This window comes from Lichenostomus cassidix, chromosome 2, assembly GCF_008360975.1.
Source record: "Lichenostomus cassidix isolate B80296 chromosome 2, HeHo_3.0, whole genome shotgun sequence".
NCBI classification, from domain to species: Eukaryota; Metazoa; Chordata; class Aves; order Passeriformes; family Meliphagidae; genus Lichenostomus; species Lichenostomus cassidix.
Window position 1 is genome coordinate 84,973,227 of NC_139482.1, and position 26,054 is coordinate 84,999,280.

General features: G+C 37.5%; 1 long non-coding RNA gene across 1 annotated transcript; it reads right to left on the minus strand.

Annotated features, from left to right (window-relative positions):
* Nucleotides 1–4,349: 4,349 nt before the first annotated feature.
* On the minus strand, nt 4,350–9,969 carry LOC146441702 (uncharacterized). The gene is made up of 3 exons (XR_014850477.1): nt 9,897–9,969; nt 8,727–8,792; nt 4,350–4,587 (listed from the first exon to the last, which is right to left on the minus strand). It is a non-coding gene; the product is annotated as an uncharacterized LOC146441702 (long non-coding RNA).
* Nucleotides 9,970–26,054: the final 16,085 nt, after the last annotated feature.

Sequence of the window (26,054 nt, forward strand, 5' to 3'; positions counted from 1 at the left end):
AGAAAATTCTTGTAACAAATGTTTTCTCATAAACCAAAGTGCAGACAACTGATTTGTATTTAGTGCAGTCCACAGTCTGAAATCATATGTACAAAGACTCTTCCTGAAGTGGGTAAAGAAATAGGCTACCAAGAATAAAGAAGCATTTGGAGAAGATCAATGAATAAAATTGCAGTGCATAACCAAGTTATCCAGCAAGGTGAGACAGAGAAAGCTGCAACATCTGAGGGCAACATGGTGCCATGAAATCAAAAATGCATCCTAAGAAACAGTTATTTCTTCTCAAAATAACCATTGCTTTCTGCTTCATGAACAGTTGTGTAAGGCAGACACATGCAAGGTTCCACACATCCACAGAGCCAGCTGAAAACAGGCTAGTCAGCAGACATTTAAGAGCACACTTGAAAGGGTAGACTCCACTTTAAGACTTGGAACTACAGAGTGTCTAGAATCACGGAACATTAATGTCTTCCAAAATAATACATAAGAAAAGGTATTGCAATACTGCAGAGCAGTGTGGTAGGTTCTCTCAATAGCAGAAAGTAATTTTATTTTTGGGCTTATTTTGAATTGCAGTACTACAGTGGTATCTTTGTGGCCCTCCTTTATCAGCCTATTCCTGTTGCCTCTGTCACGCTAAGAGAAAAAAAAAAACAAAAAAAAACCAACAACACAAAAAACCCTACACAATATATTTCCCATCCTCAATTGTGAACATTCCTGGAGTTAGAGAAACCTATTCTCTCAAAAACTGAACTCAGAGGTTAGTTTTTTTTAACACTGAGATCAGAGAATGTGTTTCTTTTCCATATAACCTCATATACAGCGTCATTACACTGCATAATAAGAATAATTCTAGGATAGATATTCTATTATTATTCTATACTAAAATATTCTTAAGTGTAACTTCAACTGAATTTGAGGATTCTGTTTAAATGTGGACAAATCCTGAATTTGACACAAGAATTTAGTCAAGCTTCAAGGAGAAATTCTAAAAGCATTTGGGTGGTCAGCTGGAAAATTTAGTTATTGTACCTCAAGAACCCCAACATGGGTAATATCCTATTTATAAGAAAAATCCTAAAAATACTTAGAATACAAGAATCAGTGTGCTCTCGGACCTAAATTCCATTTGCTGAATATCATTTTATATTAAATGGGTTATATAGAGGTTATATATAGGCTCTCTCATAATAATGTCATCACTTTTCTATTTTAACAAGTGGTAAAAACTCTGTGTACTTGTGTCATGCAGAACATAACACTTTAATCACTTTTTCTCTGTAGATTTTAAGAGTATAATCAAAAGATCATAATTTAAAAAAAAACCTCAAATCCCAAAGCATCCCCAGGAATGTCTTGATTGAAGCAATTTTAACCTATAATGTAATAAAATCAGATTTAATAGTTTATATGAAAAGAATGAGGCAGGGCAAAATATCATTTAATGTACAGTATATTTTAGGAGTTTATACTTAGAAACATACTATGTTTCTTTTTCTTTCTTACTGCAACCCTCATTTAAAGTAGAGCTCATAAATATGTATATAAACATTTCAGATTTTCATGTGAAAACTCCTACAGAGGTGGAAAATAACATTATTGTTTAGCTGATCTAAGAGGTGGCAGACACTGGTAGCACCACAGAAATCATATTTGAAACTCAGTACCAGCAATCCTGTAACCCCAAAAGTGTCCAACACCATAGGGCTGGACTCCTTCTACACCCACTATGCTCATAAAAAGAGCACAGGTAGCCAAGCTGGCTGCACATCCAGAGCTCAGGGACTTAAAAAAAAACATACAAAAATAAAACCACAACCTGGGATCCCCAGTTTTGGACAGGACAAGCGTGAGGGAAGGTAGGACTGCAGTTTATAAAGTCACAAAAGCGATAGACAAACTGCTGTTCAGCAAATGCTGCAGCACAAGAATGGTGACCATCTGACAAAAGCAGTGGAAAAGAGATCGCCAAAAACAGATAAAAGTGTTTCCTTGGACAGCAAGCAGACAGACTTTGCTGCCCCAGGAGGCTGTGAAGGAAGACAGCATTAGAAGGTTTCATGGCAGGTTAGCCAAATTTAGGAACCCTGCATGGCAGGTACTAAGAGGACTGGGCAAGGATGCACCCGCTCATGTGTCTGATAAAGCTGTAGATCCTGGGAAAGTACAAGGACAAAGGACCAGAGAACATGAACAAGTGCACAAAGCCTTCCCTAACCCACACCTCCCAGTGTCACCACTGGAGATGGCGCATGAGGACTGAAAGACCGACTGCCACTCTGAGCTAGGGAGGGTTTTCCTTACAATTTCTGGTCCTCAGCTGGGACTTCTGTCAATAGGAAGTAATTCTTCTTTTCATTAGCATGCCTCTCTGAGCACTACACTACTTAATATAGAAATGTCATTGACCTTCCTTTCACAGAGGAGAAAAAAATTAACAGCATCCATGATTATTTCATATAAAAGCCTTGATGTTTACAAGATGCCTGCTTGCTCATTTACTTTACCTTCAAGCTGTTTTTAACTGGAAAAGATATTTCTGTCAGCAGACAGGTTTGAGGTTAGAAATAAGGAGTGACACCCAGCATAAATAATAGAAGAAAGAAACTTAAATTGTCCTGTAAGAGAAAAAAATCTTTTCTCAAATGGAGGATGGCCTGCAAGATGATGATGGTCTCTTGATCTTGCAGCAATTAATGCAGAACTGTACAAGTAACACGAAAGCATCTTGCTTTCCACTCTATGCGAAGTTGGTGTTCTGAAGACACAATGGAAGGTTATTGAGATCCAAATCTTTTCCACTGGATTTGGATTTAGTAGATAATTCTGCAGTCAGTTGTATCATGCAACCTTGTTAAACTGCACTGAGAGTGTAACTGAGGTTATATTCTACCTGAGGAGCAACCACAAAAATTATACTTAAAAGACATGTTGAATCCATATTTGCAAGTGAAATTACTTTCGCCATAACACAATAGCAAGCTTTCAAGCTAATCAGTGGAAGATGCTTGTCACAACAAATTCCTTTTATTTTTATACCCCCATTTTCCTCAAAGGCAAATGAAAGGACAAGCATGACTTCACTAATCATGACTGAAAAATTGACTAGTGACTGCTTTATTTTTGTACCATAAATAAAATATAAATATAGGAGATCTGAGTCAAACTTATGAAATGCTTAGAATTTGTGGCATTTACAAGTTGGATTCAAGTGTGAAATGTTTTTTTAATAAAATACATAAATCATATACTCTAGTGCCACACTAATTGCAGTAAAAATGGTATATGGTATATACAATATAAAGTTTGGACACAAATTTTCCCATTTTGGTTCTGACAACCTACCTTTTGTACTGCCATGTATAGTATGTTAAAAAGGCTAAGCAACTTAATTTAGAAGTGTTTATCTACAATGTTTCATACTCTTACAATTAAAGCACAGAGTACTAAATCTTACATTTAAACTAAGAAGTACTGAACAGCAAACTCCACAATTAAATTACCAGTTGACTGTGAAGAAAAAGAAAGGACAACCAAAATGTCTCACACTTTTCCAATTATATTTAATATTTACAATCACTTCATTATTTCCTGGTTTAAAAGTAAATACTTTTAAAGTTATGGTTTTTGTCAGCTTATCTAATCGTGAATATATCTTACTGAGAAGCTAAAGTAGCTGAACATGTATTTTTTTTAAAGTTTTCAGATTCTATAAAAATTTCTAAAATTTGACAAAATGAACAGATTCTGCTCTGCAATACAGCTCAACAAAGAAAAGCATCATGAATGACCTGTTATTCCCTCTCCTTTTCTGCAGGTGGAGTATTCAGTAGAGATTATTCTCGTGTAAGGAGAACAAGAGTTCTTGGATAATGATGAAGCAGTTAGCACGGAGACAGACAGATGTATGTGTAATACCTCTCTCTAAAGTGCAATTCTTCAGGATTGAGAGATGGCTTCATGTGAAACCCATGAAGTTCACCAAGGCCAAGTTCAAGGTTCTGCATCTGGGTTGAGGCAGTCCCAAGTACAAATGCAAGCTGGGCAAAGAATGGATTGAGACTAGCCCAGGGGAGAAGGACTTCGGAGTGTAGGTGGATGAGAAGCTCAGCATGATCTGGCAATGTGCACTGGCAGCTCCAAAAGCCACCAGTGTCCTGGGATTCAACCAAAGCAGCATGGCCAGCAGGGCAAGGAAGAGGTTCTACCCCTCTGCTCTCCTGAGATCCCACCTGGAGCACTGCATCCAGCTCTGGGGACAGAAGTGAGGGCATGGACCTGCTGGAGGAAGTCCAGAGCAAGGACACCAAGTCAATGAGAGGGATGAAACATCTCTCCTATGAGGACAGGATGAGAGAGGTGTGGTAGAATTGCCACTGCTACACTTGATGCAGCCTGCTGAAGTGATTTTAATTGTCCCTTCTTCATTTAACTCTCAACACCTCTCTGTGTAGACACTGAGGCAGTCTACCTGAGTAAGTGTTATATAAGTATTATACATTCTTTGATCAGAGAGATATATTTTCTAGTAGAAATTTTTCCCTCTTTCCTTGGTTACATTGGTCTTTAGAGGTCACCCCAGTTCTTCCTGTAATAAAAAGAGAACAAGTATTATCATATTCATCATACTTTGCTCTATTTCACAGATTTAATTTTTCACATTAAAAGGGAAGCCACAAATAGACTATTACACAATATTGGTAAAGCAAGTTGGTTCTGTTTTGCTTTTTTCTGTTTTGTTTTTAAGAAGAAAAACCACATTAAGTCTAATTACTTGGAGGGAAATATTTTAAACATGTGAATGATCAGTTCAAAGCAGTTCAAAATAGCAGGCTACCTCCACATTTTATATATGCATAAATATAGTCGACAACTGCCATTAGTCCTTAATTGTGAAAAGAAGGGAGACCAAATTAAATTATATCTGTCATATAATAAAAAATAAGTAGAAAAATGTAACAGACTTTTTCATTAGAGCTCAAAGAACACATCAGAGGATATAAAATTAATCACATACCCTGTCTCAGAGAAAAACTAATCACATATGCAAGTCAAATTGGGTAAAGTAGCTTAGCCTTAATGAAAGAGGGAATTTGATAATATTGGCACATTTTACAGCAACATTTTCAAAATAGGGCATTTCAATCTGAGAAGTCAAAATGTTTCATTTTTGACATTTTCTAGATAAAATATTTCAACTTTCCCAAGGATATATCAGCAGGTTGAATACTTCCCACAATCTTTTCAGAAGTCAGAGTCATGTAAGAAGGAAAAAACTTTACCCAGTCACTCATCCTATATTCAATTCAAACCAAATGAACATTTATAGTGCAAGTATGAGGACAACATAACCCTCAGGACACAGTTCTTACATTTGCACCAAAAGGATCAATTCAGAGCCCTGTGGCCTTCTATGGAAGTCAATTCCCACATTACAGTGTACCTCCTACTAAAGCTATCACTTTTGTGATGGAGATCTTCTGATGTTAGTAAAGAAGCATATAAATCTCAAATTATAGGTTGTAGAAAGGAAATTAAGAAAGCAACTATATTTTTCTTAATATTTTAGAAACATATATGACAGAGCAAAAAAAGTGAATTTGCATTTTGGTTTACCTCCTGAAGCAAAACATAGATCTTGACAATTGTTTTCTTTTGTTTCTCAATGAAGTTTGCATCCATTTTGAGTCAGACAAAACCAAGCCCAAAACACACTGCATTTGAGGTAGTGAAAAAACAGGGCACTGTAATAAAGCTAAAAACTTTCATTCTCACGAATTTGTAGGAAAAGTCAATGGAAACCAAAATTTGGATTAACAAAACTGCCAGAAGCAGTAACAGCAGTGTTAATAGCTCTATTTTCACCCTGCAAAGCTTGCTGGTTCACTCTGCATGGACAAGCTAAATACCACCACCAAGAGTAAAATACTGCCTACAGATAATGACAGCCACACATCCTACAACACCTGTGTTGATCATACCCAAAAAACCACACATAACATCTACCACATGCTTGAAATTATACATTACCACTCTGAAGGCATAGAACATCTGCTTGAAATTAAGCTTTATGGAGGAAAGGAAATATAGAACGAAACAACCCAGGCATCAGATTCCTTTCCAACAGGAATATCATAATTTTCAGCCACCAACACTTCCCCAGTGGAAAAATATACAACAAAATACAAGTTACTGCTAATCACCTGCTAAGCTGATGTATAATTGTTTTGTGAGGAAGTGAGTGAGGATATGTTTGCAAGTCTCATGGAAAACACAGCTAAAAACATTTTCTTCAAATAAGTTCTGTATGGAACCAGACCATGTTATTAAAGTCTCACTAAAGAGAAATCACTTCTTATTTAAGTGACAGCATGTAATCTGATGGAAATGAGTCACAGGAGATCTCACACTGAAGCAAAGCACTTTCAGGGAGAATAAAAGGAAAAGGAAAGAGATCATGTATAGGATTACCCACTGACATCACAACACAATGAGGGGCAAAGTACACAAAATGCAGCATGAGTGGATGAAATGTTCCACTACATGGCCTATTGAATGCTTCTATATCTTCAGAAAAGCAGAGCAATTCCAACAAAAGACAGAAATCTCAGTGTTTTTATAATTTCCAGTTAAGTTCTGGAATTTAATCTCTAATTTACCAGCAGATATGGATATAGAACACAGATGTCACAGTTAGGGTTTAGAAAGCCTTAATAAACTTTATTCTTAAAAACACAGAGCTTCTCATATTTTTATGTTGCCAAAAACAAGCAAGTCAAAGCCTCCTTAATTTAAGAGACTTCTGCTCTTGAGAGAATTTAATTTTGTGAGTTCAAAAAAAAACTGAACTCACAAAATTAAAAAAAAAAAAAAAAACAAAGACCCAAACCTTACAACAATCAGAAGGAAAGATGGCATGGATAAGGAAGCTGCTCATGTTGATAAGCCCCAGTCGCAAAAATTAAGGCACAGCCTTGAAAAATAACAAAGAAACGCAACTCTGCAGTTGAATGAAACCATATGTTCTGGCCTTGCTGGAATAGTGGAACAGGTGGCAATAACACAGGTGTTTCATTGTGCATCCTTAAGGGGCTTCTTTGGCAGTTTCAATCAAAGGAGCAACCAGTTGCTTACCCTTTTAAATGCCTAAATAGAAAACAAACCCAAAAGCAGTGATACATGACTAGCAAAGAAAGGCAAAAAGTCTCCAAATTAATAAACGGTTCTGACAGCAATGCTGCATGCTGATTTTGCATTGCCATCTTTATTAATAACACAAAAGACTACATTACTGCCAGGCAACAACAACAAGAATGGAAAATAACATGAGCTTGTCAATAGATGTAAAGGGAATATTGCAACCCATCCTCAAAAAAAAATCACAAAAACAACCACTATTTGTGAGAACAAAAGTCTTCTTCTGAAACAAAAAAACATAGGCAAATAAAATTAAGCACAAGTCAAATAATGGTTTTTGTTGTTACCAGAGCCTTTACTGCTACGTATGTAATGATTGCTGTATTGAGGGAACTGCTTTTCACTCCTTCCTCTGACGTTCTGTCGATTGTATTCCTTTGGTCTAGTTATCCCCCACCAAGGACTTCTTGTTAAAACTCAATGCAACCATTTCTCTTCATGACGTCATCATGACTAGAAGAAGTCTTCTCTAGACCACATGTTATAATTAAAAGTATTTGAAGTCTTCAAACACAAAGACTTCAAAAAATTAAGTCATAGAGAAACTTAGAAACAAGACACACAAAGGTATTTTCGAAAACAAATTCTCAGGAACAAAGGAAATTGGTACTTTTTCAAAGAGCTTTTTACATACCTCACTTAACAAAGCCAGTGGAGAGCAGACCTACTGGAAAACCCAGCAGTTTTCTCTCAAACTTTTGCCAAAACTTTAGTTCTGTCTTACTACAATATACCAAAAAAAGCTGGTTTTTCCAGGAAGAGAAGACAAACATTTCAGTGACTACTTTTAAAAGAGATGGAAGGAAAAGTAGTCATATAAAAACTTAGAAAAATGGATATGACCTCATAGAATAAATATTTTCTATAGTTTGGGGTTTTAATATTAGAATAGATAGGAGGCTTTAAAGGATCCAATAGAAGAAGCATCATAGCAAACTGAAGATATTGGAAAGTACAAGGAGTATATAAATTATGCAAACTGCCTTAAATTCACTGGACAAAAAGAGACAAATTTAAATGAAAGTACACAGATTTTACCTCATTATGTTAGAAAAGACTTTGCAACCTACACAGAAGTGAGAATTTTCTTTCAACTTTTTCATGAATTTGCAATATAAGAAGACTGACACTATAAATCAGGGTGAAATGGATCAGCCATTCCATTCTGTTCTGTGCTTTATTTTGTGATAGACTACTTGAGCATCATTCAACAAATCTGGAACAAGGTTATGACTTTTAAAAGCCACTAGAAGATCAAGATTAACATAAAGAAAGAATTTTTCAGAAGTTTATATTAGACCATATTTGTAACTTCATGTTGAAGTTTCATCTGAACAAGCAAAAGAAGTTCAGTAATGTGACTATTTAGATTTCTGCAAAACTATGCTTCTTTTCTGCTTATTGAATTTTTTTTCAATTAAAAGGGTTTTCTTTCATGTGATGGTTTTTGTTTGTTTGTTTTCCTTAAACACTAACCAGGAATAGGAAGAACTCCCAGAAATCATTTGATGAAAAGACTTGAGTACTTGCCTTCTGAGGCCAAATCCACTTCACCACAGGTTCCAACAAAACATTCCAGGATATACATGTTTCTTTAGATAAGTAAGAGAACAACAAAACAGGAAAATTTCTTGTCAGCACAGAAAATTGTAAAACTAAAACACTGAGAACCCACTTCAGCTGCTCAAAATTTTAAATGAGTACATATATGGTAAAGGCAAGCCAAGAATATGAATTATATGTGCATATGCATAAGATATAGTACACATTTGAAAAGCATTTGAGGTAGTATCTATTTCTTTTTGTTTTCCTTAGCATTCATGATGACATTGTCTTCAACCTTTTTGTTGTTGACCAAGTCTCTCAGATCTCTCAGAATATGTTCCAAAATAACACAGCATTAAGTTTTCAGGGTTGTTTTACCTTTTTGCTTTGTTTTTTTCATATATATGTATCACCAGACTAAGCCAGAATTAAGAAAGAAAGGGAAATCGTACAGCTTATTTACTAAATTAGAAAAAAAATACTCCTATAATCCTGAAAAAGAGTGCTGCCAAACACCCAGTGTCAAACAGGGAGGAAAGTCTTGACTACTTCAAGAACTGAACCTGAACCTGAAAACACTTCCTAATTAAGAAAATATAAACCTTTCATAATGAGTGTCTCTACACCATTCTCAACTGATCTCATTACTCACTTTTCTAATTCCTTGTTCTTATTCTACCTCAAGAAGCTACTGATAGAAAAATAATGGTGTTTCTCTCCTCTTTCCCCATCTTCTGTGTAGCCAAAGTCCTGGGAGAACTGGAGCTTCACCTTGGAAACCTGCTTGCAGGCTCCAATTCAGAAGCTGTATGCAGCTCTTCAAGCACACCCAGAAAGTTTGTTTTCTGAACTAGTCAAGCAAGAAACCTAAAAGAGTGGTGAGTAGGTTTGACCTTAAAACTAGAGAATGAAGCAAGAGCAAACCAAAGGCTGTGGGACAGATGGCAGAAGAGAATAGAGGCAGGAGCTGGCATGGAAGATGGGAAGGAAAGCCACACAACCACACACGTTGGGAAAGGCAGAGTGCAAGTGAGCTGGCAGCCAGGGGGGCTGTGGAGGGCTCTCTCCTTATGCAAAAGGGCCTGTAACCCCAGAACATTTTCAGCCAAGGGGAACTAGAGTCCTTTCAGGTGATTATCTCCCCCTGTCACCTGCAGCAATCTGAGGGTGCAGCAGTCACTGATGTGTGGGCTTTGTGACCTGCAGGCTGTACACACTGTCACACACTGTCACAGCACCACGCAAAAAACAAGGGCAGCACTCCTTCCAGTACCTGGAATTGGTCATCACAGTGGCCTCCTGATGTCATAAGCCACCTCATTGCCTTCTGTTCCAGGCCAATAAGTACAGGAACCCCAGTAGCTGGCTCACAATTTGTTGAGCTTTGAGGCCCTCTGATGCCAGCCATCATTGGAGAAGAGAGGACCTGGAGCAGAGGGACTGTCCGCCTTTGCAGGGCACACCAGAGTGATGGCTCCCAAAACCACAGCTGAAGTGGAAGCAATATGGGAGGGTTGCCAAGAGGCTGTGAGGGGATATGGCCAGAAGAGCTTACTCAAACTGACTAAAGACACATTCCCTGCCACATAACATAAAGCTCAGCCATAAAACTGTCAGGTGGCAGTTTTGCCAAGGTAGCCATTGCTCAGAGACAGGCTGGGCATTAGTCTGCCAGTGGGAGGTGATGAATGACAGCCTTTGCATCATTTGCTTTGGTTGGTTTTCCCCTTCATTTACTAAACTGCCTTTATCTCAACCCATAAGTTTTTTCCTTCTTGCCCATGCTGCTGTGGGGGAGTGAGCACATTACTGGATAGGAGCTCAGCTGCCAGCCATGGTCAGTCTGTATTTTCAAATGGAGAGAACGTGGGTGTTTTTCCAGAGATCGAGGCTGTAGCACTCGGTGCAAATACCAGTCTAAAAGACACTAAAAAATCATACCTCAGTATTTTTTGGTGTACATTTTTCTTTAACACCCTGGCACAGATTTAGGGTGAAAATGCAAGTGTTTCTTTTATCAGACAGATCTGCATAGCTGTCTAATGTAAATGTCAAAAACTACTGCTGTGACAAAGTCAGCAGAAAGACATCAAGCTTGGGAATAAGTGGGGCATAACACCAGCTATAATCTTTGGAGTTTCTTCTCCATTAGATTATACATTTAATGAATTCTCACCTAAAGTCATGACATGTAATGCTACCACTGAAACGACTCAAGCTAGATAAGGAAACCAGTTCAAGACTACTATCTGAGGCCTTGTGTTTAATAAAGTCTGGAGCTTTTTCTGTATTTTCTGCAGTATGTGCCTTCACTTCAAATGTGAATATTTGGGAAACGCTGTGCTATTTTCAAAACATTGAAAACAATAGGGTGTTTATATCAATACCAATTCCATTTTCAAGTTAGCCTACATTAGTCATACAGGCTTTACTTCAATAAAAGGATGACTACTACATGCAGTGCTTGCCTTACTTATGATGCTTCCAAGAAAACATGATATCAGCATGTATTCTGATAGAAAAAGACACAAATCCTATAATTGTCAGGTGAGTCATGACTTTTTCACTTCATCTTTGTATTTTTAATAGAAAAACACATAAGGTTTTCCATCAGAAACTGCATTCTTCTGGTCAGTGAAGAATTCAAAAGTTTTTTCAGATTTATAGGCATATTCATACACTCACCTGAGCAATCCCTAATACGAATATAGTTTTTTTTGTTTTTTTCCTTTAAAAAGCTACTCATAAATAAAAATGTATTACAGACATCTTTTTTATGTATTATTTTTATAACTCTGGTATTGATTATGAGGAAGATGTTTAAGTTCACTTTTCTTCATCTAACACTAAGCTTTTAGTCTGCTGCAAAATGAGAATGCTTGATGGGAATATATGGTTTACTGAATGAAATGTCTATAACATGAGGAAAGGAATTATTTGACAGTTATAGGCATATTTACCCTGGAAAGCCAAATGCATCTTGCCAGATCATCCATCACCATTTGTACTCCTGCTCACAGTGCAGAGATTGGTCTTCCTATTGCTCCATCTCTAGGTCACTAAAAACTTCCCTTCCTGTAAAATAACCAAAAAAAAAAAAAAAAAAGCCTGCAGATGGAAGCCATACTTTAAATGCAGTAAATTATATTCGCTCCTTGTCATCTCTTGCAAAGTAAACACTCCCATTCTGTAATAAGAGCATTAATACTGCTGAACTATGTAAAAATTAATTTTGCATTTTAAAGTGTTGGTTTGAAACAAAAATACCTAATGAACCATACTCCAACCTTTATTAGCTGATATGGAACAATTTCTGGCACAGAGGATAAACAAGCCAAACAGTACCTGCTTAATTACTTGTGATCCTGTTGGGTGCATATGCTTTATCCTTTATGTAAAAAAAAAATCCACAGATCAAATTAATTCTGGTTCATGATACACTGTCCAAGTCAAATATATAGAACATATGCACACACACATAAGTTTTTGTTTTGCTGTTCCTCTATACATACATTTAAATACTCAGACATGGATGAAATATAAAAATGCAATATAGCTTTAAACTAGCAAATAACTCTGCTTTAATTAGCCTTTCCAGTAACTCCTAGTGGTTTAATATCACATAAATATTGTTCCATAGGGTTGTTTTTGAGAACTGGCAAGCCTGACTGATTAAATTTCCCATAAAACCTCCCAGTATCAATTAAGTACAGACAAATAAGCTCAAGTCATTTAGGATGAGAAAAGACTAGTTTGAGTGTGCTGTGTCACCTGACCTCCAGCAACTTTAAAAACATTTGGTTTTTTTGCAGCCATGACATATAGTTGCCTTATGCATGTCAATCATTTCCAACAGCTACACAGCTTTAAATCATAAACATTTCAGAAAAGAAAAGTCACACCAGAAGGTCACAAAGAGCATCTGACCTGTAGCACCATGAGTCATACTGAAAAATTTGTAAAGGGGCAGCAAGTCTCTCAAGAAGAAACACCAAATGGCTTCTGTGAGAATTTTTATGAAAACACTGATGGGTTGAAGCTGGAAGGGACCTTTGGAGGTCATGTGTTCCAAACTCCTGTTCAAGCACAGTCACCTAGAGCCAATTTCTCAGGACCATGTGCAGATGGCTTTAGAATGTATCTCCAAGGACAGAGACTTCATAGCAGCCCTGGGCAACCTGTGCCATTGCTCAATCATCCTCCCAGTGTAGCAGTATTTTCTCATGTTCAGATGGGATGTTCTGTGTTTCAGTTTGTGTCTGTTGCCTCTGGTCCTGTCACTGGGCACCACTGAAAAGATCCTGGCTCTATCTGTCTTGCATTCTCCTTTCAGGTATTTATATCTGCTGACAAGGTTCCCCCGAGCCTTCTCTTCTCCAGGATGAAAAGACCAGCTCTCTCAACCTGTCCCCATATGTGAGATGCTCTGTCTTCTCAAATATCTTTCTGCACCTTCTCTGTACGTCTAATATGTCCATGTCTCTCTTTGTACTGCAGCACCCAAAGCTGAACCAAGCACTCCACAAAGTGGAGGGATCAGCATCCTTGAACTGCTACCAGTGCTTTGCCAGTGGCAGCCCAGAGTATCATCATCCATCTTTGCAGCAAGGACTCATTGCTGGCTGATGTTCCACCCAGTGTCCTCTAAGGCCCCCAGGGCATTATCTGCAAAAGTGCTTTCCAGCTCGGTGCCCAGGGCTGCTCCTCCAAAAGTGCAGGACTTTGCACTTCTTGGTGAACCTCACGGAGGTCCTGTCAGCCCATTTCCCTAATCTGTCAGCACCTCTCAAACATTACCCTAGCCTGGGGATTTTTTGTTTCTTAGATCAAAAATGCCTGCATGACAGAACTACAGGGCAGGCCACACATACCCATGACTGCAGATAATGCATGTGCCAGGCTACCTTTGAAGAATCAGCTCTTCCAAATTTCAGGCTAAATCTTTAAATGTGTTTTCACAACTAATCGTCACTGGTTTTAAGGAAGAGAAATATGTACACAGTGATCTGACGCCCTAACCAGTTTTGATGTTTTCAGATAAGTTAAAGCATTATATTCAACTTTCTTTTTAAAAGTGATGGAGTTATTTTAAATTAGGCAATTGCATGTTTATTGTAAATTTTATTATTGCCTGATACCTTAGAGTTTTGCACATACATTCACTTCTAAATTCACATCTAAAGCAAGAATATATCAAATAAGGGGAATTAGAACAGGACAAAAAAAAAAACCTTTGACTATCAGCATCCTGGTAGAGCACTTGATACAGTAAGCCTTAGAACAGTTATAGGAAGGGGAAAGCAACATATTTGTTGCTATATCACACCTACAGAGGTGTAGAAAAATTCAAAACACACTCTCATAAAATATGCAAAGAAGCCTCATTTAAGAATGCTCCTTAATTTGCACCCACAAGCAAAGGTTCAAGTATTTGAAACCTGAGTGAATATTTTAACCTGACTATTTGAAACACAGACACAAATTCAGCCCTAGATACACATGCATATTCTAATGTCTGGTAATATAATGTACTTATAATTTTCTTTATTACATTAGACTTACATAATGTCACCTCAATGCATAACAATTTTTGTTGCCATGGAACATTTAGACCATCTATTCTTTTATGTGCAGCTAGGGCCAAGATGTCCAGTCACTTAGTTGTATAAACACAAGACAGTGGTATTGACCAAATTTGGATCAGGTTCTAAAATAATAAATAATCCTGAAGCAGGAAATAAAATCCTAATCATTTAAAATCATTAAGAGTGTGACAGCCAATTCCTTCATAGGACATGCATCTTATGTACTTGTTTTTGACTTAAATTCCTTCAACTCTATTATAGGAAATCAGGTGAGGTGTCAAACACTGAGTCATAATTGAAGAGAAGACGAATAAGGGGAACCATAATATGATGTCTGTTATTTGAGGCCACTACATTTGTCACACAAGGCCTGGCTCTGTCTAGCTACTTGCCAGCAAACAGCACCAACAAAGCATGATGCTCGGGAAACTGCTTCAATCCCAAGTTTCTTTTTCATCACAAGTGTTTTCACCCTTTTTCTGTCATTGTGTTAGGCAGATCACACCACACCAAGTAGAGCAGTTCTATATTAGCTGAGAATGCTGGGCATGGAGGGAATATTTTTATGAGGAAATTCTTTCTTCCAAATCGACTAGGGTTTTCTCAGGCATTTAATCTTGCGGTGTGGAGGTTTTACCTCCGAACTGCCAGCTAGAGGGCCGACCGTGGGGGCAGGGACAGCCTGTGCTGTCTCACTCATGGTGACAGTGAGATCAGCCCGTGAGCCCCTGCGGCAATGTATGCGCCAGCAGACAAGATCATTGGCCCAGACGCCTCCCCCGCCCCCTTCCCATATATGGCTCAGTTTCCAGATTGTTCCTCTTTGTTCCCCTCCTAAGTTGTCCACCATTGGTTAGTTTGAGTTATGTACCCTCCCCTCCCTTGTAATGATTGGTTGTTACCCCTGTCCCTCTTCCCTACGGCTTTCCCGGTTGGCCTGCGTGCCAAACCACTCCCTCTCTCCTCCCCCTTAAAACCCTACGCCATGAGGTGCTCAACAGCCATCTTGTCCTCGGAGCCAGCTTGCTGCCCGGGGCCATCTTGCGGCCCGACACCAACTGCCGCCGACAGCTTGCAGCCTCCAGAGCTCCAGACCCCGCGCCCGTCCCTGCTTCTCCACCCCGTCTCTCCTTCCCCGGACCTTCCCTGCTGCGCCTAATAATAAACCACTGGAGAACCGCAGACTGCTTGCTGTGCGTCCTTCTGCCGCTGCGCCTCCCAGCCTAACCGTCTGTGTTTCCTACTACAACATTGCTTATGCATCCAGCAAAGTTATACATTACAATATAAGGTGATGGTCCAATATTACCACTTTTTCTTTTTGCACAAAGCAGCAACACTTTTAGTCTGTACAGAAAATGTTGGTCTAAATTTACAGCATTTTTTGCAACACGTTTGCAAAACAGAGACTGTTTTCTGAATCCCTCTTCTGAAAAGCAATATCTCATCCTTGAGTGGGCTGAAGATATTAGTTTTCATCTCCTCTGTTAATTAAGCACTAATGAAAAGTAAGTGGTAAAAAGCCAGATTTTGAGAGCTATTCAGGAGCAATCACACTTTGAACAGTTGATTAATGAAGCATTAATAATTTCTTTTAGTATAAAGCAGTAAGAAAAAAACACAACAAAAAAAAACCCACAAAAAAAGTAGATACTGTTTTCTAAGACGTCAGCAGAACCAAAAAATACAGCCATATAGTTGCACATATATATTGAATAAATAGTTTTGAGCATTTGGAAATCAGAAAAGGCTTGAAAAGATACCTAACAACATTTAAATATCAGGCTGGAAACAAAGATAAATCTCCAGTGACTCCCTAGGTTGCAGATGAACAACAGCACTGTAGTGTTACATGTGGTATAGTTATAAAGCATAAGATGTGGAATTTGGTAAATACAGAGGCTGTACACAGACAAAGCCTTTGTGTAGTTTTCCTGTCATGTTGCCATTCATGGATTAACTGTAAGTATTTATCTGCTGCTACAACAGTTTCTCATCTCAAAATTGTCATGTTTCTACTGTTGATTTTATGACGGTTAAGTCAGATTAATAGTACTAACTTCCTTTTTCTGTACAATATAGACTTGTCCTGGAGGTTCACTCAGACATTTGTCCATCTAATTCACAGGAATGAATGAACCTGGCAGAGACAGAGCTTGTCAGAGACTCTGGCTCAGCCGTAGGAGCTAAACAATATTTAGCCTGGTCCAGGGATACCTACGGCCACTTAAGCAGCAGAGTGGCAATTATATTGGGCATTCAGGGACAAGTGTCTCTTCTATTTAGGGTCATGGTGCCTCCAAGCAGCTTTCTAAGGAAAATTTTTGTCACTTTCTTTTCATTTATGTGCCTTAAATTAGAAGTAGAGGACTCTGTTCTCAGCTGAAAAATGAACAAATTATGTGCCTAGATATACATAGAAGATGCACAGTCACTTATGTTGTCATCTCTCTTGTTTTTTATATCAACTAGAAATGTTTAGATAGAGAGTTTCAGGTCACGTTTGAAGTGTTAAGCACAGCAAACATTTATAGCAGGACAATTGTTGCTAGCATTCTCTGGCTTAAAGGGGAGGAAAACTGAAATTATGCTCCTATTGTGAGCTTGTTTAAAAGGTGCAGCCTGGTGATCAAATTACAGAGAGATGGATGCATTTACAGAACCTCTCTTTCCTGTCTCACTTTCCTTGCATAAAAAATAATCTTAAAAAGACACATATAACAATACTGGCAACAAATGTGCTAAGACTCCAAAAATGCAGTAAGAGTGTACACAAACCATATTCAGAGATAAAGGTATTTGTAGGAAGATACTTGTCTAGTTATTATTTTTATTTTTTATATTAAATTAGTCCTTTACAGTCGATACCAGCAACTTTTTTGTCTTGCTACACAAACTCATAACAGCCTGAACTCCCAAGAACCTTTCAAGCTAAGCAAGTAGGCCAAGAAAAGAAAAGAAACATGACCATCAAAAGGTGAATTGAATAGTTTGACATGAGATAATAAATGCAAGCCGACCAAAGAAATTAGGCAACCCTCACCCACAGATCCACCAAATACACTGCCTCAATTGAGAATGCCACCAAATTCTCTACAGAATTAAGTTTGCACTTTCAAACCTATCACAGGCAAAAAGAAAAAATTTATAACACATATTTAAACAATCAGTCAAGCACTAGCAAGGGGACAGATTGAAAAATCAAGTTTCAAGAATGCTTATACACATAATAGTTGTGCAATAGGTCAATAGGATTATTTCCACTGATATCAAAAGCCTGTGGATTATATCACATATGAAAAAGTAGGCTTTCCAGTAGATGAGCTGAAAGTCAGCTCTCTTTATTCCATTACTTACCAAACTGCCCACGCCAATGCCCAGCTTTTAGCTTAACAACAGACAGGCTCATATCACCTTGACAGTGAACGCAGAAAATATTTCGGCAGTAGACTGCACAGCTTATTTGTCATCAATAGTCTTATATCAAGTATGTTCTAGACAGGTATTGGTGATCTGTGGCAAACAAAAATGTTTCCTGAACCTCTTAATGTTATGTCCTGTGCTAAAAAGCTCATCTGTTCACAGACAGCGTAGCACAGAGAGGCAATGGCAGATGTGGCAACCTGAATAATAAATACTCTGTCCCAGCTCCTTCCAGGCCCATCAGTGGTCCATCTCCACAAGTCCAAATACACACAGAAGAGCAAGCACAGTCAGGAATCCAATGGATATCTTCTCCAGGGTATCCAGTCTGCCCCAGGGCTGTCCCAAGAAAGCCATCAGCCCCATAATCCAGGTGTGAAACCCAAGATGAACAAACAGGAGGTAGCTCTCTGGAACATCTTTTGGTCTGAGAGGGTCACTGTCAAGGGTAGAGAACACCTTATAAAATAAAGGTGAAGTGCATTACATGCATGTGTAATCATATGTTATATTCATGTTCGTTTGTGTGCTATGCATTTTCAACCTTGCTTTTGCTTGGACCTGAGGGCATAGAACTGTCTCATCTCTATCAGGATGATGGATTAGTCTCCCACAATAATTTAGCATTTTCCATGTAGGAATTTAGGCTCAGCACACTATTATCCCTTTCTGCTTCCTTCTCTGCAACATCTGTGCAAACATTTTTTTTTCCGCAAAATTAGTTAACAGGTTTTCATGAAGAGCAGTACTTCCTCAATACACTGTGCACACAAAATATATTGTATTCAGTTGTTACTCTGCAGGATTTATACCTCTAGAAATAAGCAAGACTAACTCAGTGAAAACCTGAAGGTCTAGCTTTTGCAAAAGGGAAGATTATTCAGAAAGATCCTTATGAAGGAAATTATATACAAGCCTCCACCTCGGCCCAAGAACAAAAGAAATTTAAGATGGCAAAGAGTGAAAAAGATGTGTATATCATTGAGCATTTGCCTACTTTTAGTTAATAATACCTTGTCAAAATAAATTCGGTTGTCTTCAGAGAGCTGCTAAGTTCATGTGCAACAGTACAGCAAGGTGCAGCCCAACACTCTGTGAATTATTACTAAAATAATAAGTGACAAGCTTTCTAAAAGAAAAATACCTTTTCATGGAACATTTGGTCAATCTTTGTCATACGGAAGAACTCTAAAAAAAATATAGCACAACTCACAGTGGTGTTTTATGGAGTGTTTTGTTTCTCTCTAAAGGCAAAAAGCTTTTAAAGGACAAAAATAACAGAACTGATCTTTGTTTGCCAGTCAAACACAATACATGCAAAACAAAGGTATAAAAAAAATCTGTGTGTAGATCAGGAATTGATGGAAAATCATTCAGTGTCATTACACTATTAAGTCGCAGATTTATTCTCCTCATTTTTTTAAAAAAGAAAAATTTTTTTTTCTTTATTCACTCTTCTATTTTTATTAATAATCATCAGTTTCCAGGAAAAGGACAACAACTTATGTCCTGATTATGTAATGCAGATTGTCTCTGTTGTTTTACAACAGAGTCATTTTATGTTACAAAAGGCTGTTCCAATGGATTGATAATGTTGTGTGAAACAGCATGATTTTTTCCCACTGATTCCAATGAAGGAAATTACAATCCATAAATGATCTAATAATCCTGTAAACTGTATTTTAAGGAGTCTCTCTCAACTCTGAATTAGTCAACAAGTCATAAAGAAATCTCTTTTATAAGTTAGAAGATAATGAAACTGATGAAAGGATTCTCAGAAGATCACATGCAAATAAACACCTTCTTTAGTGAGTTTTGCATGATATTAAACTCCAGCCTCCAGCTTCAGTTATTTCAAAGGACCACGCAATTTAAGCTTTATGAGAGTGAACAAACCAGAAACAAGCCAATTTCACCCCATAAAAGCATATATTTTAAGGAAACCCAGAAAGTGCAAGAGGTGCTTCACCGAAACACAGACCTGGTATAATTATTCTGCCAGACTGTGTGTCTTCTTTACTGGAAACTTTGGAAAATCAAAGAACTTTGACAACAGGTTTAGTGCAAGATTCAATCAACTTAAAACACTTGTCAAAGCAATAACTTGACCCATTCAACTTAGCGAACTCTAAGCCCCTTCAATTTTAAGTTACTCAAAAATTCCAAGAAGAGGGAATTAGAAGAAGGAAAAAGAGAAAAAGACAGAAAATATATAGAAAAACACATTTATAGCTACCAACTCCTGGACTCCCTCAGTGCTCAGATAGAAATTCTAAGAGGAAGTAGAGTCAAGACTTGCGCTTGCCACATGTTTGACCTTAAATATCCTTTGGCCTTCCTGGGCCCTTCCCACAGCTGGGACTTCCAGTCATTTGGACACTCAGGAGCTGGGTTAGGGGCTCCAGAGGGGTGTGGAGCATTGCCTTGCTATGCCAGGCAATATCCCAGCCACTGCCATGCTGGGATACAGGCTCTAGCAGGGTGTGGTGTCCAGGCCACTGCACTGCCTCACCACAGCGAGGACAGAGCTGCCCCTGCCCCCCCACACATCCACCCCAAAATGTCTCAAGACATCAATCTTTCCAGCCTCTCACACCAGTGTGACTCACTTAATATTTGTCTTTAAATGGAATGGCTCAGTGGGTCACACTACCTCTGCAGTGGTTTAGGTATCATTGATTTTTAGAGGAAGGGAGGTAAACAAATCAGGGGAAAAAAAATTTCCCAGTCCAATATAACATTGTGGTAGCTGTCAGCCTTCATTACATTCCCAGTGAATTATTTTAGCTATCAAAAAAGCATCCATTTCCTGTGTTTACTTGGTCAACTACAAGTGATACTCCAAATTATAAAGAACTGAAATGGCGCCAAGACTACCTCTGCAAGTACCACCTATAAAAGGTACAGGAAAGAAAACATAGCATTCCATTTCTTTATCATCACTAGACACAAAATTTCTGAGTTATAAGTGCACTCTTTTTTCTTTGCCTTTAGATATGTATTGAAATTATAATATTGCTGCAAAAGAGAAAGAATAGATGCTTACCCCACTTTTCAGATAACTGGGTGTCCTACTATAGCCAGATGGCAAAACCAATAACCATCTCTACTAAAACACTGTTTTACATTTTCAGAACCACCCATAAATCAACATTTCTGAAGAGGAGACTAGTACATTTTTCAAGGGTTAGTGATGATTTTTTGCAAACCCATAAATTTTTTTATAGGTATCCACGGGTGGATAGTCTTAGAACACTCCAATCTTTTAAAAACAACAACAGATTTACATCAAAGATAACAGAGTAGTTTTTAAAGTGAGTTATGCTTCACTTGACAATATAAAAGAAAAACAACAGTGTAGAATTCACAGGAGTAAGTGGTTGTATTCACTCCATGAACAAAAACAATGACAGATCACTGGTTTTCCACATAACTATGAGGAAACCAGCCAAGACAGATGTTACTACTAGGAAAAAATACATAACAAATCTTCACACCTACATCTGTTACCTGTCAAGCTGCTTCTAGTTTTTGGCCTTGGATGTTAGGCTTTCAGGTTGGGTTTTTGTCAGAGCTTGGAGGAAAATCGTTTAGGCACAGAGGGTGAAAGGACAGAATAGCTTGATACCTAACTATTTTCTTACATAAAACAGGGAGAGTCTAGGTTAACAAAAAAAAATATATAATGAAGTTAAAAAAAAAAGTTGTTTTCACATTAAACAATTCCTTTAGAATACTAGACCTCCAATGAAATTATGAAAAAGTGGAAACTTATTGGGAGCCAATACATGTTTTGCACATTGCAATCAAAAAGGTATTTAGAATGGAAGCCTATTCAGTTTAAGAACTTACAGCTAGAGAAAAGTCATAGAAATTCTGTCATGTAGCTCCAGCTTTGTAAATATCTGCTATAAAGGCAACTGCAAACAAAAACTCACTCTTATTTCAATAACTGAAGTACAATTAGAGCTTCCAGGAGAATGTCCAAGAGCTGGAAGTCAAATATGAAAAGGAACATAAATATATAAGTGTCCTAAATAAGAATTATTAAATAATGAATAGAAAAATAAATTACACAAGGATTTCCCTGTGTGTTGCCTCTGTCAAGTACAAAATTAACAAATAATGTATTTACAAAGGTTGTAAACAATATCGACTTGCTCAAAGCCACTGCTATATTTACAGCATTAGTCATTTCACTGAATGCCTCCAAGTCCTCATACCAGTCTCCATGATAATCCTGGAAAAGTAAATTTTATTAAAAGAAAAAAAGAAACTGTCCCAAGCCAATTGCAATCCATAGACAAATTTCATTCTTTCTCCTTGTCTCTAAGGCCCAGGATATAACAGTCTGATTCTGTCCCCAGCAGAAAAAAGGCACTGACACAAAATTCAATTCAAAATCCAAACAAAGATTTCTTTTAGCACATTAATATCCACATTCCTTAGACACTAGAATGAACTCTCACTGATCAGCTATATGGCATTTGAATTCAACAAATGCATGCACATACAAAACCAAAACAGATACCACTGAGAGTTTCCACTGTAAATTCAAGGGAATTCAAGTCTGGCCTTTAAAGACCTGAGATGTAGCCTCACCATCCAGTAGACAGGATTGAGTTTTATGCAGTTAATGAATTTGGACAGTGGGTACATCAAAGCACTCCCTCCTCTCTAAGCATTCCTTCCATGGGCAGCTGCTGACAAAGTTATTTCAGAGATTAGAGCCATGAATTAATGAAGACATCATTACCTGATAACACAGTCATTAATATGTCTTACTACTAATTATTTTTGTCATTAGAAAACAATGATCTATTGCTACAAGTTTTAACAGTGAGATTTCAGCAAAAATTAAGCATTATCTTGTATTAAGCACACAACAAATGGAAACATTCCACAGAATTTCACAGGGTTTATACCCCATGACAGGATGCTAGTAGTAATTTTATGACCTGTAGAGATGTAGAGCAAATAACCTACAGAATAAATCTCTTAAAGGAACTGCTATTTCTAGGATTTTGTCACAATCAAAACAGTGTATCATAGCATAAGGACCTCTAAGGGGAAATTATTTTAGAAAGGTGGGTGTTTTTTGTTGTTTTGGTGGGGCATAATGCAGTGGAGCAGCTGTTCTGAATGGGACCCTTTTGGGTGAGTTCTGTGGCCTTTGGAATAGATCCTTAATTATTTTGCTGTTATCATTTTTATTTTTATTCAATATCTCACTGCTATGGGCCAAGTACATTAAGAATATCCACATGGAATTGCACCACAGTGCAAATGGACACAAACAATAACCACAGTCAAGTTTAATTCAAAGCTTTTCAAGCCAATAACAGAATCTCACCTTCTCAAGGAGCAGCACTGACAAAACACAACACTCGGTAATTAGAGACAGAGATGGAAAAGCCCTTCAGTTTCTGTTTCTACAACATGATCAATACCATATCATCAAAATCATACACTTTAGGCTTACTCTTACAGTAAGTCTGCGGACTACCACCAGCACTTGAATTTGGTCAAAAAAAGAGAAACTGGTTGTACTGTGTAACTTTGGGGTCCATAACTACATTTGGAGACAAGCATTCAGAATGAAAATTCCTATAACTAATCCAGCACATACTCTGAAACTAAAGTAACATTTATTTCTGAGCAAGAAAATGTCCAATATGCTCTCAATATATCTCCATTCATTTTTTTTCCCATCTGATTTGTATATTTATTTGTATACTTATTATTATTTATACTTATTTGTATACTTATTTTTACTTACTTCCCACTCCTTTTTCTTTCTTTTTGATTTTATGTAAGTTCTGGAGCTCCTGTTCTTGTCCCACAAGTCATCCATATATCAATACATCCATTCCCCAAGGTGCCTCAGAAACATCCCTTCTGCAGGGGAAGAGTAAAACTGGCATTCTAATTGTCGAGCATCAGTCCCATAAGACAGATTTGACATAGCTTTGCACCCAAAGCATTCACTTGCTTCCAGGCACTATCAGCATGAAACACACTGGCATGATCTCTTTGCCTGTCCCAGCCCGTTTGAAAAGCTACAAATGAACATGAGCCGATTAGAACAGACCTAATCAGTCTCTGGGATTTTAAAACAAGTCACAAATTCCTTATATCTATATCTTTCACGTAAGATACAGGCCAAAATTAAGAATTTGGTGGGGGAGAGACACCAGGTGTATCTTTTATCTAGAGGACAGCATGTTTTTGACATCAATCACAAGGCTTTGCAGCCTGAACTTTAGACTAGAGGAAAGTGAAAGTAGAATCAGCTAACCCGTGGTCCAGGATGGAAAAAGGGAATATACTGCATCTTCTCCTAGAAATACAAGCAGCTTTGTTTTTATTTCATTCTGAAGTGAAGCTTGGTAAAGAGAATTCCATTAAGACAAAAAAAGAAAAAAAAAAAAAGAAAAGGTAAAGAAAATAAAACAGGGCTGAAATGTCAAGTCTTACTCCTAGTCTCTAAACTAGGTACTAAGTACCAGGTTTTGACCAAAACTTCCCCTAAAATTACAGCCCTGGTCAGAGAAACATCATAGAAAGGTTTTGCCTTTTCAATTCAACATGAAACACTCTATTTATTTAATATATATATATCAAGTAAAAAAAAAAAATTCTTTTTTGTCAAAACTATGTCAGTAAACAAGTCTGCTTATCTGTGAAAACAAATATCACACTGCATTTCAGATGCTATCAAGCTGTCACTTTTTAGTTGGCAAAAGTTGTTCCCACCTACTCTTACTACCTTATATTTTCCTTCTTTCCCTCTCAGAATTAGGCTAGCTACTATTTTCAGAAGAGTGTATTTTTTTTTATTCTTGATTCTAAGGGTCTAATGTATGTTCACTATGCTGTCATTTATGTCACTGAAATTCAGGAAATATTAGAGCTGTTAAATATATAAAAAGTAAGAGCTATTTGCAAGCAGGGTTAAAAGTTCTATTTCAGGTGTTCAAAAGCTTGAATAACCACTGTCAGTAAAACTGTAATTCTAGAGAGATTAGTGGGATATTTATATATCATCTGACATTTTACGTATCTTTCGTTTTCTTCCAACAAATCTTTATTCCAGGCACAAAAGTGTTATTCTTCAACCCACATAAATGCAGTTCCATATACTACAAGGGTATTTCTGTAAGGAATTTGAAACAGATTCTGAGAAGAATACACTTTTTTGAAAGCATAATCCAGTCAGTGGACAATATCAACGTACTACATAAAAGACATTGCAAAATGAAAACTGAGTGCTTCAAAACACATCTGCTGCCTGTACTCAAAAATTACTTGTCCAGGAAGAAATTGTTTTGGTTGATAGTATAATATGTAAGTAGACTTACAGTACATTTGAGGAGCCAATATGCATCTTCCTACACAGTAAGAGCACTCAGCATACACTGCTGAGTCTATACCTGGGGGGTTCTGTTGTCTTCCAAATACCAGTGATTTACTCACATCTGTTCTTCCAAGCACAGCAACAGCTAATCATCATTACTCTCTCATCACTATGGAGAGGGAATTTCTTTTTAACTGCAGCATTTTTGAATGGAAGACACGATGTCATTGAAAAGCCCACAAGGCAAAAATACAGTTCTTCCAGTAACACCCATTAAGAAAAGAGATTTCTTTTTATTTTCTCTGATTAAACAGTAAGCAAAAAAAAAAAACAACAAAAAAAAACCCACCATTCAGTGAAGACCTGAAACACACACAGGTGAAAAATCACCTGAAAGCTCCCACATCATGACCCAAATTCTCTTGTCTCATCATGGCAACATTCCAGCTCTCCCAGTCACCACAGAAAGAAATAAGCTAATTACAGGAACGACTAAGAGTAGCCATTCTATAGCGTGGTTACACTGATTCTTCTCATGAAAGAATTCAAATCCCCCCAGTAAATACAAGGGAATTCACACACAGTGCTCCCTGGGACAGAGGTGATTCTGAAATTCCTTCATGGTAAATAGGGGATTATAACAAAAAAGACTGGGTTTTGATGTCTGCTACATCTGTGTGTTTCACAGCGGAAAATCATGGAATCCTTTTATCAGGAAGCAAGTCAGAGCCTCATGTTTAAACATTCATGTTAGAGTAGCCATTAAAAAGAAGGAAAAATAAAGGGGGTTTTACTACCTTTTCCTGACTAAGATTTAAAATTTTATGAGGCTAAATAAGGTGCCTAAACAGGAAGAAATTGCTTCCACTGAGATGATTGAGCAAGTGAAGGAAACAAACAACATAATTTTTTTAACCATAAAACTGCTATCAGTTCTCATTATT